The 17,383-nt window shown below is 41.7% G+C and overlaps 1 protein-coding gene and 1 non-coding gene across 3 annotated transcripts in view; one reads left to right on the forward strand and one right to left on the reverse strand.

Annotated features, from left to right (window-relative positions):
- Positions 1–17,383, forward strand: part of ZFYVE9 (zinc finger FYVE-type containing 9) — a 213,025-nt gene that overhangs the window by 66,258 nt on the left and 129,384 nt on the right. For both annotated transcript variants that reach the window (XM_012434631.2, XM_012434632.2), the window contains exon 2: positions 7,324–7,429. The gene's annotated coding sequence lies outside the window, so the exon portion shown is untranslated. The remainder of the gene's footprint in view (positions 1–7,323; positions 7,430–17,383) is intronic.
- On the reverse strand, positions 5,765–5,826 carry LOC135273493 (U7 small nuclear RNA). Its single transcript, XR_010341283.1, has one exon. It is a non-coding gene; the product is annotated as a U7 small nuclear RNA (small nuclear RNA).

The following is a 17,383-nucleotide window of genomic DNA, read 5'->3' on the forward strand; positions in this document are numbered from 1 at the left end:
TAAGCTACTGTAGAAGGAGTAAGACCCCTCTCTCATCTGGCTTTTTGCTTGAATAACATTAGTTATGTCAAAACTGTACTGTAAGAGACCCAAAGCTCGTTTTGAGTGGCTACCATCAGTGGGTTTTCTTTTTTTTTTTTTTTCTGTCCCTGTTAAGGATTTTACCCTTTTCTTTAAAATGTTTATATGAGATTGGTTTGAAGACTGTCAGATTACTAACCTGTGTTCCATTTGAATTACACCAAAATGTAGTGGCTTAAAATAACAATTTAATTATCTCTCATGGTTCTGGGGATTGACTGGGCTTAGTTAGGTAGTTCTCTCTCTCTCTTTTTTTGGAGACAGAGTCTCACTGTGTTGCCCAGGCTGGAGTGTGGTGTTGTGATCTTGGCTCACTGCAACCTCCACCTCCCAGATTCTAGCGATTCTCATGCCTCAGCCTCCTGAGTAGCTGGGACTACAGGTGCCTGCCACCACACCTGGCTGATTTTGTATTTTTAGCAGAGATGGGTTTTCACCATGTTGGCCAGGCTGTTCTCGAATTTCTGACGTCAGGTGATCTGCCCGCCTCGGCCTCCCAAAGCGCTGGGATTACAGGCTTGAGCCACTGCTCTGGGCCAGATGGTTCTCTCTTAGGGTTTTCATACAATTGTAGTCAGGAAATGGCTGGGCTAGAGTCATCTTGAGGTTTGCTCATTCACATCTGTAGAGATTCACGGACCAGATCACTGAAATGTGGGCTCTCCATGTGGTTTCTCTGGCATAGTAACTGGGTTCCAAGAGTGAGAGTCCCAAAAGGACCAGGCAAAACTATGTTACCTTTTGTGACCTGGCCTTAGAAATTACATTGTTTCCCCTTTGTTACGCTCCATTAGGTGAGGTAGTTGTGAATGTCTGCCCAGGTTTAGAGGAAGGAGACATAGATTTCACCACTCGGTTAAAATCTCCCATCCCACACTATCTTCTTAATGTGACTGTGACACCTGAGTCCCAGGTGCTATGTCACAATCACATTAAGAAGATTATGTGGGATGAGAGATATGGTAGCAACCATTAAAAAAAATAAAGTCTGGCCGGGCGCGGTGGCTCAAGCCTGTAATCCCAGCACTTTGGGAGGCCGAGGCGGGTGGATCACGAGGTCAAGAGATCGAGACCATCCTGGTCAACATGGTGAAACCCCGTCTCTACTAATACAAAAAATTAGCTGGGCACAGTGGCGCGTGCCTGTAATCCCAGCTACTCAGGAGGCTGAGGCAGGAGAATTGCCTGAACCCAGGAAGCGGAGATTGCGGTGAGCCGAGATCGCGCCATTGCGCTCCAGCCTGGGTATCAAGAGTGAAACTCCGTCTCAAAAAAAAAAAATAAAATAAAAAAAATAAATAAAGTCTGCTATACCTACCTGAGAACGCTGCTCAGACTAAGACTGAGAACCGAAAGAGAGAACTTGGAAGATTGAATGTGATTTTGTACCTGTTGAGTTTGAACACTTTATCAGACTTCCTGGTATAAATGTTAAGAAGTTTTGGGCCAGATGCGGTGGCTCCCGCCAGTAATCCCAGAACTTTGGGAGGCCGAGGCGGGTGGATCACGAGGTCAAGAGATTGAGACCAACCTGGCCAACATGATGAAACCCCGTCTCTACTAAAATACAAAAATTAGCTGGGCGTGGTGGTGCACGCTTGTAGTCCCAGCTACTCAGGAGGCTGAGGCAGGAGAATTGCTTGAACCCGGGAGGCAGAGGTTGCGGTGAGCCGAGATTTTGCCACTGTACTCCAGCCTGGTGATAGAGAAAGAAAAAAAAAAAGTTTTGTTACTGGGCTAGCTACTGCCAGCCTCAGGAGGCTGAGGCTGGAGGATCGCTTGAACCCAGGAGTTTGAGTCTAGCCTTGTCAACATTGCGAAACCCCATCTCTAAGAAATAAAATAAAATTTGAAAGTTTGATTACTAGTCAGATACTGAATTTGTTTGTAGAGAATAGTATTAATCACAGCCAAGATAGGAAACATCTTTAACTGAGAATATATAACCTCTTTTGTTTTTTAAAATCTATGGCCAGGATTTTGGAAATTTTCACCCTCATAAATAATTCTTCTGTTGTAAACATGTTCATTTCAGAGATTCCTATGAATTTCTTGCATTTTATATTTTAAACATCATCTTTACACCTGTCACCTTTTCTTACAGGTTTATACAAAAAATAAAATCTTTGTTTCTTAATTTTACGTGATTGTTCTTTAACGTTCCTTTGTATTGCAGTTAAAATTTTAGTCTTCCGTTATACATCCCAGGGAGACAATCTTTAAAAATCCTTATCTTTTCCATTCCCTTTGTTTTTCAGTTTTTATATTTCAAAGTAAAAAATTTATTTTTATTTATTTTTATGACACAGGGTCTATGTGACGCTGTTGCCCAGGCTGGAGTGCAGTGGCATGATCGCAGCTCACTGCAGCCTCTACCTCCCAGGCTCAAGCCATCCTCTGGTCTTAGCCTCCCAAGTAGCTGGGACTACAGGAACGCGCTACTGTGCCTGGCTAATTTTTTTCAGATGGAGTCTCACTCTGTCACCCAGGCTTGCGTGCAGTGGTGCAATCTTGGCTCACTGCAACCTACACTTCCTGAGTTCCAGTGATTCTCCTGCCTCAACCTGCCTAGTAGCTGGGAGCACAGGTGTGTGCCACCATGCCCAGCTACTTTTTTTATTTTTAGTAAAGACGGGGTTTCACCATGTTGGCCAGGCTAGTTTTGAACTCCTGACCTCAGGTGATCCACCTGCCTTGGCCTCCCAAAGTGCTGGGATTATAGGTGTGAGCCACTGTGCCTGGCCAGATTTATGATTTTCTTTTTAGAAAGCTATTTCAGTAAGATTATGAAGGATATATTTTATAGATAAATGAAGGCAATATCACAAGTTTGGTAACTATATTGAACCACTCTAGGTGAGAACTGATGAGGGCCTAAGCTAAGGGAGTTGTAGAAATGGGATGAGGGTGATGAAATTAGGAACTTCTTTGGAATCCTTGCCATGGTAGTGTGTTATATGCTATATCTAATTAAATGATTAAATCATTCCACTTATTTTGAATACTACTGTGTGAAAAGAATTATGCTGGGGCCTTGGAATAAAAGGATAAATAAAAAGTGTCTCCTGTCTTGGGTGAACTTATGGTTTATTGCAGTCATTTTGTAAAGAGAGAGGTTATATATAAAGTGAAATATAAACATATAGGAACACGGAGAACTATGTGATTAATTATTAATTTCACATTGGAAGGTAATATTTGAATGGAATATTGGAGGAGTTCTATGAAATTCCTTGTTTTCCTCTTGTGTATCTTGAACCGTATTTAAGACATTTTATACTTTTGTTTTATGTTGTATACCTGTCCATCTATCCATTTACTAAACTTCTTTTGTTCCTTCCAAAAAATGATTTGGTGTCAAAAGGTGATGAAGAAGTAATTACTGTAAATTGCTTATTCTGGGTAAAAAGTACTGGATTATTTGTCCTTTACCTAAGAAGCATGTTCTCCATGGGAGATGATAGAATTCTTTTCACTACCTATTGCTTTCTGTTTCTCTCTCCATCTCCCTTTCCCTCTCTTTATTTTTTCTGAACTATTTCTTAATTTATTTTTTAGGGCATTAGCAACTTTAAGTTTACTTTTTAGAATGAATGCAATAATTTTACTTTATTATATGTCCCTTCTCAAAGGTAAGAATGGAGACTTATAATTAAAACAGGATGCATTGACCCTTCTTCACTGGACACACCATTTATTTTCTTTTTTTCTTGAAACCCTCATAAAATGGTAAGAAGTAACAACAGAAGAGGAGTTAACAGTGGATGAAAGATTTCAGTAAATGGAAAGAGTGAAAATGAAGGTCTTCAAACTGAAGACACAATAAGCTGCTTGCCTGCAGAGGGAGATATGTTGAGAAACTCCACAGAACCTTAGAGAGATTTGTAGTGTAGAGACTCCAAGGATCTCAAAGGGTTTAGGTGAGGTGTGGTACTGAAAATAGATTGGCTGGAATATGATACAAAGAATGATTAGTTTTGCATATGTTCTGTTGAATCCTATGTAGCCAAGTAACTTTCCCCTTCATCCTGCAGGGGTCTAGAGATTTATTTTCTGGAAGAATTGAATAGTGAATACTTTGAATTGAAGTATACCAGGCATATCAGGAGGGGATTAGGGGCAGATTGAAACTAAATTGAGGAAAAGGTAATATAAAGTTGTAAATGTGGGCTGGGCGTGGTGGCTCACTTTGGGAGGCCGAGGTGGGTGGATCACCTGAGGTCAGGAGTTCAAGACCAGCCTTGCCATCATGGTGAAACCCCATCTTTAAAAAAAAAAAAAAAAGTGGCCGGGTGCAGTGGCTCACACCTGTAACCCCAACACTTTGGGAAGCTGAGGCAGGCAGGTCACCTGAGGTCAGGAATTCGAGACCAACCTGGGCAACATGGTGAAACCAGTCTCTAATAAAAATACAAAAATTAGCTGGGTGTGGTGGCACATGCCTGTAATCCCAGCTGCTCAGGAGGCTGAGGCAGGAGAACCTCTTGGACCTGAGAGGTAGAGGTTTCAGTGAGCCAAGATTGCGCCACTGCACTCTAGCCTGGGTGACTGAGTGAGACTCCATCTAAAATAAAATAAAATAAAAATAAAATTATAAATGTAAAGTTGAGACTAGCCACTAGTGGTCTTGTGTAATTTTCCTCCAGCCAGATATCAGCTACTTAGGGGAATGTATGTAGTAGGTGGATGGTTGGATTTAGCCAGAGTTAAGGCTTTGCCAGCTGAGACTGGAATGTAATTCCAGTAGAAAAACCTATAATATTATTTGTATTAGTCAGGGTTCTGCAAAGAAACAGAACCAATAGTATATAGAGGGGTGTGTGTGTTTAAATTTATTATGAGGAATTGCCTCACGCATTTATGGAGTCTGAGAAGTTTCACAATCTGCCCTCTGCAAGCTGGAGACCCAGGAAAGCTGGTAGTGTCATTCTGAGACTAGAGGGCCAATGGTGTAAGTCCCATTCTGAGGGCAGAAGATTGATGTCCCAGCTCAACCAATCAGACCGAGAGAATTCCCTCTTCCTCAGCTTTATTTTTTTCATGCCCTTGATGAATTGAATCATGTCTGGTCACATTGGGGAGGGCAGTCTGTTTTATTCAGTCCACAGATTCAAATGCTCATCTTATCCAGAAATATCCTCACAGATATACCCAGAAATAGTGTTTGAGTACCCCATGTGTCAGTCAAGTTGATACATAAAATTACCTGTTATATTGTTGGACTTGCCTCACATATTAAAAAACTATATGATTTGACCTTGAAGCTATAGAGTTAATTTTATTTGTGTAAAAAAATCTTTAGGCCGGGTGCAGTGGCTCACGCCTGTAATCCCAGCACTCTGGGAGGCTGAGGTGGGCGGATTACCTGAGGTTGGGAGTTTGAGATAAGCCTGACCAACATGGAGAAACCCCATCTCCACTAAAAATACAAAATTAGCCAGGCGTGGGGGCCCATGCCTGTAATCCCAGCTACTTAGGATGCTGAGGCAGGAGAATTGCTTGAACCATGAGGTGGAGATTGTGGTGAGCCAAGATGGTGCCATTGCATTCCAGCCAGGGCAACAAGAGCAAAACTCCATCTCAAAAAAAAAAAAAAATCTTTAATTAGCTAGGTATTAGAGGGGTAGTTACTTTCATTCTCACTTTGACCTTGGATTTTATATATATGTATGTTTTTTTTTTAAGGGGCTTTCCAGCAAAAACCGGAAAACCTGCTAGACAAATTCTGAAAGAGCTGTAACACTCGACCTTGGTTTATATTTTTATACTTTCATTCTTCTTGTTGAAAATGCACACTTTGAATGAAGAGACCCCCGCTCAAACAGGCTTTGAGCAACATGGTTGTTTATTCACCTGGGTGGAGGTGGGCTAAGGCTGAAAAGGGCATTAGCAAAGGGCAGTGGGTTAGGAGTTGGCAGGGGAAAGTTACAGAGTAAGATCAGTTACAGTGGTGGGGGTAGGGGAAAGGAGTATGCATTACCCATAAGTTCAGTTACAATGGCAGGTGGAATAAGAGTATTATCATCATAACAGTTAAGATGGCAGGGTGGGGTGAGGGGCTTGTCCTGGGTGATGGGTGGGAGACGATCGAACAGCCGAGGCAAGCAGGACTTCAAACTTTCAGGCTCCAGGCTTGCATATGAAGACCTGACACTTCTGATATGACTTAGTCCTTTATTTAATATATATACATCTGTTTCTTAGTGTCAGTAGCTTTTCTTATTTAGAGTATATCGTATAGCATTTGCATATTTTTCTAGTTCTCAAGACAGGGAAATCTTTTACCAGTGATTTTCATTCTTCTTTATTGGGTCTTGGAAACTTGAATTTTAGGTCTTTTTCTTATTCTCTTATTTTTTAAGTAAGAGAATAAGAAAATATTTTCACATCTGATAATAGAATGTTTGTAATGTCAGGAAATTTTTCTTGGTGCCTCAGTTTATCTTTAAAAGTAAGTAGTGTTTATTAAATTATCTCCAAGATACTTACCTGTTCTGAAAATACTATGGTTATATGTTAGACATTTTATACTGATATATAATATTCATAGTCTTAGTTTTATTCTGATTAGCTTCCACTAGCATTCTTGTTCAAGGCTAAATTAGGCCCTTAGAGAATTTTACATTGTCTCTAAGCAGTTATAGTTGGGCTACCATAACTTAATGGATATTGTCATATTTTCACAAGAAGGAAGTAATATTTAAAGAGGCTTTGTCTTTTGCATACACTCCTGATAGTAAAGGTTAATATTGGGTTAATAGATCATTGCTTCTAAGCAGTTGGAGGAGGACTGGAATCAAGAGACTCCATTTGGAGAAAAAAACAGTTTGGCAATAAAAATAACAGGAAATTTGTGAAACTCAAGAATTCTGTGTGTACAGAAAAAAAGGACATTCTTATGAAGCATTAGTTTTATTTGGTTTGGATTCTTGTGAATTAATGTAATTAAAGTCATTAGATAGAAATTGCCTGCTGTTGATGTTTTACTTTGCATTATCCATTGAAAATAAACATGTAAAGACTTAACTCTTCCTTGAAACATTTAACTTTTGGTCTTCTCAGACTATAAAGTGTGTCTGGTGCTGCCTTGCATGCAAGCCAGGTCTTTGAATCCCAAGGTATAATTGTATTTACTGTTTAAGCCCCATTGCCTTTATTTGTCTGGCTCTGATAGATTTATATGAAGAAAATTAGGGCTTATTTTTTTCAGCAAATGTAATGAGCAATGTATTTTTCCTTTAGGATCAAACAGAGCATACTGAATCAGCAGGATTGGCTGATGGTGCAGCAAGCATCATGAGTAAGCACCGAGAAGTCTGTTCCTTATCACGTGTGTAAGGGGAAAAAGGTAAGAAAATCAATGTTTTATTTCTCTTAGAGATTGAATTTGAGAAACCAATTAGATCTATAGAAGATAATGCTGATGCATATATGTTATTTGCTTCATTTAAACATTTTTTCTGTTAAATCAGGAGTATGATTTTTTTCAAAAAGATTTGACTTAAATTCAGAGGAAAAGGGTATTTAAAAGTTACTGTTATTTTATGTCACAATGGTCACAATGTTAATTTCCTTACCAGTGCTGGCTCCTCCTTTTTGGAGTTAGCTGAGTATAGAAAGGTAATTTCAGAAAAAACATGGATTTGAGCAATATTTTAGCTCATCCAAGAGATAAACAATTAAAGCTAATTTGGGGTGTTAAAAACACGCCCTTCGAATGAAGAGACCCCCCAAACAGTCTTTGTTCAAGCAACATGGCTGTTTATTCACCTGGGTGCAGATGGGCTAAGGCTGAAAAGGGCATTAGTGAAGGTCGGTGGGATAGGAGTTGGTTTTATAGGTTGGGGCAAATCTTTTTGGGAGGGGCAGGGATATAAGAGAGTAAGATCAGTTACAGTGGTAGGGGTAGGGGCAAGGAGTATGCATTACCATAAGTTCAGTTACAGTGGCGGGTGGGGTAAGGTGTAAGAGTAGTTAAGATGGGGGGCGGTGAGGGGAAGCTTTAGTAGGGGGGAAGCTCCTGGGCGATTAGGGATAATGGCGAAAGCAGGGTGGGGGTTGGGGGATAGGAGGGTGGGGGGATGGGGGGTTGGAGGGTGGTGATCAGCTGAGGCAGGCAGGACTTCAGACTTTCTTGCACATGGAGGCCTGACATGGGGATGGGAATCAGAAATGTAAGTTTTTTTGTTTTTGTTTTTTGTTTTGAGCTGGAGTCTCACTCTGTAGCCCAGGCTGGAGTGCAGTGGCAGGATCTCGACTCACTGCAACCTCTGCCTCCCAGGTCCCAATTCAAGCAATTCTCCTACCTCAGCCTCCCAAGTAGCTGGGATTACAGCCACCATGCCCAGCTAATTTTTGCACTTTTTTAAGTAGAGACAGGGTTTCACCATATCGACCAGTCTAGTCTTGAACTCCTGACCTCGTGATCCACCCGCCTTGGCCTTCCAAAGTGTTGGAATTACAGGCGTGAGCCACTGCACCCAGCCCAGAAATGTAAATTTAATTACATTATTTTATTTTGTATTTTTGTCCACTTATTCTAGATAAGTTATTATGTAGAGGGAATAATTTCCAGCAGAAAACTGGAAGTATTAATTGTTGTAGAGCAGGAATCCTTGACTTTTTCCTGACTAGAAGTCATGTTGTTGTTTTTTTCCCCAAGTCTTAAGATTATTTAGCTGGGTGCAGTGGCTCACGCCTGTAATTGCAGCACTTTGGGAGGCCAAAGGCGGGCGAATCACCTGAGGTCAGGAGTTTGAGACCAGCCTGACCAACATGGCAAAACTCTGTGTCTACTAAAAATACAAAAATTAGCTGGGCATGGTGGTGGGTGTCTGTAATCCCAACTACTTGGGAAGCTGAGGCAAGAGAATAGCTTGAACCTGGGAGGCGGAGGTTGCAGTGAGCTGACATGGGGCCATTGCATTCCAGCCTGGGTGACAGAGCGAGACTGTCTTAAAAAAAAAAAAAAAAAAAGAAAAATTATTTAAGGATGTGAACCCTGAGTATCATAAACAGGTCTCGGCTAATTTAGAAAGTTTATTTTGCCAGAGTTGAGCACACTTAAGAGATCTTGATGAAGCAACTGTGTTGTCCAGGGTATATCATCTCATGCCAGAAAAATTTAGGACACTGACACACACGAGTTTAGGAGCAGAGGATTAATGGGTAGAAGAAAAGAGAAAGAAAAACAGCTCTCTATTGAGAGAGAGGGGTCTTCCAAGGGAAAAGACTGGCATGTGGTGGATGCGCTGGATTTTATAGTCCAGCGTGAGGAGGCGGTGTCTGATTTACTTAGGGCTCACAGATTGGTTCGATCAGATACGAAGTTTACATAACATACAGGGAAGGCTGGTTGCCCCACCCTAATCTTATTATGCAAATGAACTTTCCCCTTGGCAGGCGCCATCTTACCTGCTCCTTACTGTACACATGGCTGGCAGAGAAGGGAAGATGGAGTCTCCATCTTGAACATGTCTAGTCCCTAGTTCCTGCTGGCATTCACCTGTGCAAGCTCCCAGCTTGCTTGTCTTGTCTGCAGCTTGACTTCACAGACTGCTCTTTGTTAGAAAATGATTTCCAGCCTGGCCAATGTGGTGAAACCCCGTCTCTACTAAAAATACAAAAATTAGCCGGGTGTGGTGGCGCTTGCCTGTAATACCAGCTACTTGGGAGGCTGAGGCAGGAGAATCCCTTGAACCTGGGAGGCGGAGGTTGCAGTGAGCCGAGATTGTGCCACTGCACTGCAGCGTGGGCGACAGAGTGAGACTCCTCAAAAAAAAGAAAAAAGAAAGTGACTCGGGGCTACTTTTCATTAAAAAGAAAAGCTTTACCGAGGTCTCTCATACCCCAACTGTGTGCCTACGTGATTTCTTCTTAACTCCTGTATGACTAACAGCATGTGCCCCGGGTGGTCAGAGTACAGCTTGATTTTCTGCATTTTAGGGAGACATGAAACATCAGTCAACATATGTAAGATGAATATTGGTTCTGTCCAGAAAGGTGGGACAACTCGAGCAAAGGCAGGGCTACTGGAAGCAGGGAGGGGGCTTCCAGATCACAGGGAGTTTAGAGACAAATGGTTGCATTCTTTTGAGTTTCTGATTAGCCTCTTTAAAGGAGGCAATCAGATATGCTTTTACCTCACCGAGCAGAAGGGTGACTTTGAATAGAATGGGAGGCAGGTTTGCCCTAAGCAGTTTCCAGCTTGACTTTTCCCTTCAGCTTAGTGATTTTGGGGCCCCAAGATTTTCCTTTCAGAAGGGGTAGAAAATGGAGGCTATACAGGTGAGAGAGATTGCAGAAACTGATTATACTACTCACTAATGGAATGTTCCATACTCTGGCTAAATTCACGGACTTATCCATGTTAAGCTTTAGGGAAAAGCATGGGATCAGCAGTGTTTGATAGGAAACTGAACTCCTTTTCTCTTCAGTTAGGGATGGAGCAGAGGCGCTTGGCAGCAATACCTTCACCAAAACTCTTGAGTCTGCAGTTGGCAAGCTGTTTCTCCTTTAGCCTTTTCACATGGAAGTGCGAGAAGAGAGTGCCCTTTTCTGCCTTCACTTGTCAAAATCTCATCCTTCAGGCGTTGCCTCTTTAGGAAGTTTCCACCCATTGTAGCAAAAACTATCAGTCAACAAAATCAATTTTTCCCTTCTATGGTAGCTGCAGCTGTGATGTCACAGTCCAGCCAGCCACCTTTGCAGCTGTGTAACCACCATCACAGTTAAGATACAGCAGGATTCTGTCACTACAGAGATCCTCATTGTGCTACTCCTTTGTAGTTCGATGTATTCTCTCCCCTGGCTACCCAATATTTAATGACTTTTTAAAGTTAAAAACATTATTATAGGAAGAGCTGGGTTAGCATAAAGATAAACCTATTATGTTCCTGGATGAGAAGACTTAATATCATTCTTACTCCTGAGTGAGGACTAGGATACGAATTCTGATTTCTCATGGTTGATTTTTATTGGCACTCTATTCCAATCCTTCTCCATTGCTGAGTCTTGGGACCACTAAGGGGAGTTTTTCCCCAACTCCTGACTTCACACAGAAAACTCAGTTTGGCCCTTCCAGTGCATACATTTCTATGTTTGCAGCCAGTAATTCTTATTCTTCCTGCTCCCTTTCAAGCCCCAGGCTTAAAGGTTGCTGTCTATTTTGATACTCCTATGGATTGCCACTCTTCACTTCCTGCTTTTCTTCTAGGTTTATGGCATTTGTGTATTTCCCTTTCTTGCTTTTGAATTTGACTGTTTAAACTCTTTTTAAATATTTTATTTACAATTTTTTTCTTTTTCTTTTTTTTTTCTTACTGTTTTAGAGACAGGGTCTCACTCTTGCTGTGGCTGGATTGCAGTGCTGCCATCATGGCTCACTGCAACCTCTGTCTCCTGAGCTCAAGCAGTCCTCCTGCCTCAGCCTGTTGAGTAGCTGGGATTACAGGCGTGTGTCACTACTGTAAGGCCGGTTGCCTCAGTTGAGAGCTGAATGAACATGCCCCTCTCTCTCCGCGCCTGAAAACTACATCACCATTCTGAGCGCATTACTCAGCATTTGCCCTCTCCACACGGGCTCCCCGTACCCGTTTCCGCATTCCAGTCTCAGCCCTGCACCCGCCGAAATTTTGAAAAAGCCCGCCAGAGACCTGCCCTATGGCAAGCTGGCCCCGTACGTCCTCGACCAGCCCCTCGTCCGTGCCCGGTTCCTTCATAACCAATGGAAATCTCTCCGCTTTGTTCACCTCTTCCGTCCCTAGTCCTTTCATATCCAATGAAATTAACTCCTCTTTGTTTCCCCGCGGTCAGTCAGCTACCCCTACTCCCTATAAAACCCCACGTCCCAAGAAGAGAAGCCCGACTTCTTTGGCCCCTTTCCAGGACCATAGAACCTCGCCCGGGAGCTGAATAAATTGGCTTCTAATTTCCTTACTCCGGTCTCTGTTTCCTCCTTTAACTCGACGAGAAATCTTACAACTACAACCAGCAAAATTTTTAAATTTTTTATATATATGGGGTCTCACTATGTTGTCCACGCTGATCTCGAACTCCTTGTGTCAAGTGTTCCTCCCACCTTGGCCTTCCAAAGTGCTAAACTCTTTAATTAGTTTTGTCTAGAATTTTTATATTTAGAGTAGGAAGGAATGTTTACCACCCATCAGCTCAGTGTGCCCTTTTTTCTTTTTAAAAATTTTAAGCCTACAGAAAAATTGAAAGACTAGAACAATTAAGACCCATATATCCTTCACTAGAGTTAACAATTTTTTACCATTTTGTCCCTTTTGCACACGTCTCTCCCCTTCCCACATGTACACTCTCACAAAGTTACTTTTTTTTCCTTGAGTCATTTAAAAGTTAGTTGTAGACAACACAACGCTTCCTCTTTAAACACTTCAGCAGGCGTCTTAAGAGAACAAGTAAGGCATTCTCCTGCACAATCAGAATGCCATTATTACATCTAAGAAAATGATAATTCAATGTTATAATCCATATTCAAATTTCTTCTGAGATTGTTCTCAAAATGTTATTTTATGCTGTGTGTGTATGTATGTTTTCTTGTTCCAGAATCAAGTCAGTGCATGATTTGGTTGTTTTTTTTTTTTTTTTTTTTTTTTTTGAGACAGAGTTTCCCTCTTGTTGTCCAGGCTGGAGTGCAATGGCGGGATCTCAGCTCACCACACCTTCCGTCTCCTGGGTTCAAGTGATTCTCCTGACTCAGCCTCCTGAGTGGCTAGGATTACAGGCATGCACCATCATGCCCAGCTACTTTTTTTGTATTTTTAGTAGAGATGGGGTTTCTCCATGTTGGCCAGGCTGATCTTGAACTACTGACCTTGTGATCCGCCTGCCTCAGCCTCCCAAAGTGCTGGGATTAAAGGCGTGAGCCACCGCACCGGGCGACACTTGGTTATTTAATGTTTTGTCTGTTCTAGTTGAGAATTATCTTGTTTTTTTCCTTTTTTAAAAAAATATCATATTCTTTTTTTTTTTTTTAAGACGAGGTCTTGCTTTGTCACCTAGGCTAAAATGCAATGGTGCAGTCATAGCTCACTGTAACCTCGAACTTCTAGGCTTAAATGTTCTCCCACCTCAGCTTCTTTCATAGCTGCACCACCACACCTGGCTAATTTTTATTTTTGTTGAGCTGGGGCCTTGCTATGTTGCCCAGGCTGCTCTTGAACTTCTGGGCTCAAGCAATCCAATCCTCCACCTCGGCCTCCCAAAGTACTGGGATTATAGATGTGAGTCACTGCACCCAGCCACATTTAATATTTTGGAAAATTCAGATCAGATATAGAATGCGTCACATTCTAGATCTATCATATTGTTTCCTCAGGATTAAATTCAGGCTACATATTTGGGCAAGAATACTGTATAGGTGATGTTTTATATTTCTCATTGCATCGTATTGGAAAGTGCATAATGTCAGTTTGTTAAACTGTTGGTGGTACTGAGTTCAATCATTTGACTAAGTTGATGATTGTCATATCTTCTCATTGTAAACATACATTTCCTTCTTTGAAATTAGCCATTTACCTGTGGAATGATACCCTGAGGGACTGTGAATAGTTTCTTCCCTAATAACCAGTTACTTAATATAATAGTTTAGCATTCATTTTTCATGCTTGTTTGAATCAGTTACCGTAGTGGGAGTTCAGAACAACTTGACCAGCTGCTTATACACTTGTTCATTTATTCATTCCACAGGTATTAATTGAAATAGATACCACATTAGTACATCAGACTCTATGTCAATCACCAGGAATACATGGTGAACACAGTCTGGTGGGTGCCCTGTGGTACCTACAGTCTGGTGGGAGAGATTGACAAATAATCACTCTGAGGTGTATTTATAGATGGTGATAAATTTTTTGCTTATTTTTTGAGACGGAGTCTCAGTCTGTCACCAGGTTGGAATGCAGTGGCACGATCTAGGCTTACTGCAACCTCTGCCTCCTGGGTTCAGGTGATTCTCCTGGGTTCAGCCTCCCGAGTAGCTGGGACTACAGGTGGGCAGCACCACGTCCAGCAAATTTTTATATTTTTAGTAGAGACAGGATTTCACCATGTTGGCCAGATGGTCTCAATCTCTTGACCTCGTGATATACCCACCTTGGCCTCCCAAAGTGCTGGGATTACAGGCGTGAGCCACTGCACCCAGTGGGTGATAAATGTTATGAGGACCAAGAATGGGGTGCCATGAGGAATTATTGTTGTAGAAAAAACCGGGTTCTTGTCGCACGACCAGGAAAGATTAGGCTCGTAGACACTTTGAAGGGTGAGGGGGAAGGGAATTTGTTGGGCAAAAAGGAAAAAAAACTTAGCAAAGTGAGAGCGGTTTCTGTTAACAGGCCCCCATCTCACAGATTGAATCTTAGGTTACCACACAGAAACAGGAGAGGCCAAGTTTCTTCCCCTTACAAATGGGGTGAACTTCCTGAGGCCCCACCTCATCCTCCCAGTGCGCAGGTGGGCATTATTCAGAAGTAATCAGTTGGACAGGGAGGGGAACAACACACACCAGGGCCTGTTGGGAGGTCGGGGGTGAGGGGAGGGAACTTAGAGGACAGGTCAGTTGGTGCAGCAAACCACCATGGCACACATATACCTGTGTAACAAACCTGCATGTTCTGCACATGTATCCTGAACTTAAAAAAGAAAAATCAGTTGGGAAAGGGCAGGCTTCATCTGGGATGGACAGTTCGGTTTTTTGGCCTTCAGGCTGTCTTAAACTTGAAGATGGGGTAACTGCCTTCTGTCTCTATCTGTCCCTTTATAAGGGGAGCCATCACCTTTTCTGGAGGGTTCATAGAATACTTCCCTTTGAAAGTGGTATTTGAGTAACTGCCTTCTGTCTCTATCTGTCCCTTTATAAGGGGAGCCATCACCTTTTCTGGAGGGTTCATAGAATACTTCCCTTTGAAAGTGGTATTTGAGCAAAGAGATCAAATGAAGAATAATGAGCTTAACCTCTTGAAGTTCTGTATTACTTACTCTATCGCACTTATCTTTTATCTGACAAATTAATCACTTGGTATCTCCTGTGCTGAGTTATTAAAATCATTTATTGTTATTTAAATTTTCTTAGCATTGTTTACTGTTGACTAACTTATAAGCTTCATAATGTTAGAGATTAAATCTGAGACTTGATTACAGTATAGACTCATATAGTAGATGCAGTAGATAAATATGTTGATCTGATTATTTGTTTACTAATATTTTATATATAATGACCATAAAATGCTGTTAAATATTGTAGGTGTATATTAAATGTGCCAGACTGTGTGCTGTGAGAAATTTCATTTGCTCTTAGCATTAGTAGACAGATAAAATATGCAGCCTATCAAAAATGTTTGTGCATATGAAAATGATTTTGACCTGTAAATAATTAGACAACAAAGATAGATATTTAAAAAAACAAAAACCATTCATAGATTATGGGCTGGCTGCAGTGGCTCATGGCCTGTAATCCCAGCACTTTGTAAGGCTGAGATGGGCGGATCACTTGAGGTCAGGAGTTTGAGACCAGCCTGGCTGACGTGAAACCCCATCTCTACTAAAAATACAAAAATTAGCCGGGCATGGTGGCACACGCCTGTAGTTCCAGCTACTCAGGAGGCGGAGGCAGGAGAATCGCTTGAACTCAGAACTCAGAACTCAGGAGGGGTAGGTTGCAGTGAGCTGAGATCAAGCCACTGCACTCCAGCCTGAGTGACAGAGTGAGACTCTGTCTCCAAAAAAAAATCATTCACAGATTACATAGCCTATTTGCCTACCTAAACTTAAATAACGTAGTAGGAGCCAGTCAGTCTATAGATGTTAACCAAATTAATAATCATGGGGAAATCCTTTTTTTTTTGAAAGGAGCTTCGTTCTTGTTGCCTAGACTGGAGTGCAGTGGTGCGATCTCAGCTCACTGCAACCTCCACCTCCTGGGTTCAAGCAGTTTTCTCACCTCAGCCTCCTGAGTAGCTGGGACCACAGGTGCACGCCACCACAACTGGCTAATTTTTTGTGTATTTTTACTAGAGATAGGGTTTCACCATGTTGGCCAGGCTCGTCTCAAACTCCTGACTTCAGGTCATCCACCGGCCTTGGCCTCCCAAAGTGCTGCAATTACAGGCATGAGCCACCAAACATGGCTAGGAAATACTTGAATAAGTCAGTTAAATTCCCTACGCTTGTTTTCTTATTTGTAAAATGAGAGAACTATCATTGACACTTTTATATACCTCACAGAAGAAGAAACACTACCTTAGTAAGTGAAAGTTCATCATTTTTTATATTTGACTTAAAGTTTATAAAGGCAGACTATTACATTTCTGATTTTCTCTCTTTTTCATGTTTTCCTTGCTCAGACTTTTTGGGGAATTTGTAATTCGACCTCTCTTCCCTATATTATATCAATAAGAAGCCAAGCAGAATTTTCTTTTTTTTCTTTTTTGAGACGAAGTCTCGTTCTTGTCCTCCAGGCTGGAGTTCAAGCAATTCTCCTGCCTCAGCCTCCCAAGTAGCTAGGATTATAGGCGCCTGCCACCATGCCTAGCTAATTTTTGTATTTTTAGTAGAGATGGGGTTTCACCATGTTGGCCAGGCTGGTCTCAAACTCCTGATCTTAGGTGATCTGCCCGCCTCAGCCTCCCAAAGTGCTAGGATTACAGGGGTGAGACACCATGCCCGGCCCAAGCAGAATTTTCAGTTGGAAAGAAAAATTTGAGACATTAAGTAAATAGATAGATGTGGAGATCATGATTATGAATGGAAAAAGGAGATAATATAGCATTTATTTAACACCTATTATGTGCCCTTGCCATCTGTTAAATCGTTGACACACCTAGTGTATATGCCTAGAGAATGCTTTTGGATCGATTAACATTAAAGAAAGTTTAGAAATGGTACTTGAAAAGAAGAGGGTTAAAAGAATAACTGGGTCAGGGCCAAATGCAGTGGCTTATGCCTATAATCCTAGCACTTTGGGAGGCTGAGGTGGGCAGATCACTTGAGGTCAGAGACCAGCCTGACTAACATGGTGAAACCCTGTCTCTACTAAAAATACAAAATTAGCCAGACCTGGTGGTGCATGCCTGTAATCTCAGCTACTTGGGAGGCTGAAGCAGGAGAATTGCTTGAACTTGGGAGGCAGAGGTTGCAGTGAGCTTAGATCAAGCCATTGCACTCCAGCCTGGGTGGCAAGAGTGAGACTTCCTCTCAAAAAAATTAAAAAAAAAGAATAACCAGGTCAGAGTCATCATTAGCATTTTGGAACTAGTATCTCTTACTCCTGTACTTAAACTTT

The sequence above is a fragment of the Aotus nancymaae genome, unplaced genomic scaffold, assembly GCF_030222135.1.
Source record: "Aotus nancymaae isolate 86718 unplaced genomic scaffold, 86718_ANA_hifiasm-v0.15.2.pri h1tg000007l, whole genome shotgun sequence".
In the NCBI taxonomy this organism is placed as follows: domain Eukaryota; kingdom Metazoa; phylum Chordata; class Mammalia; order Primates; family Aotidae; genus Aotus; species Aotus nancymaae.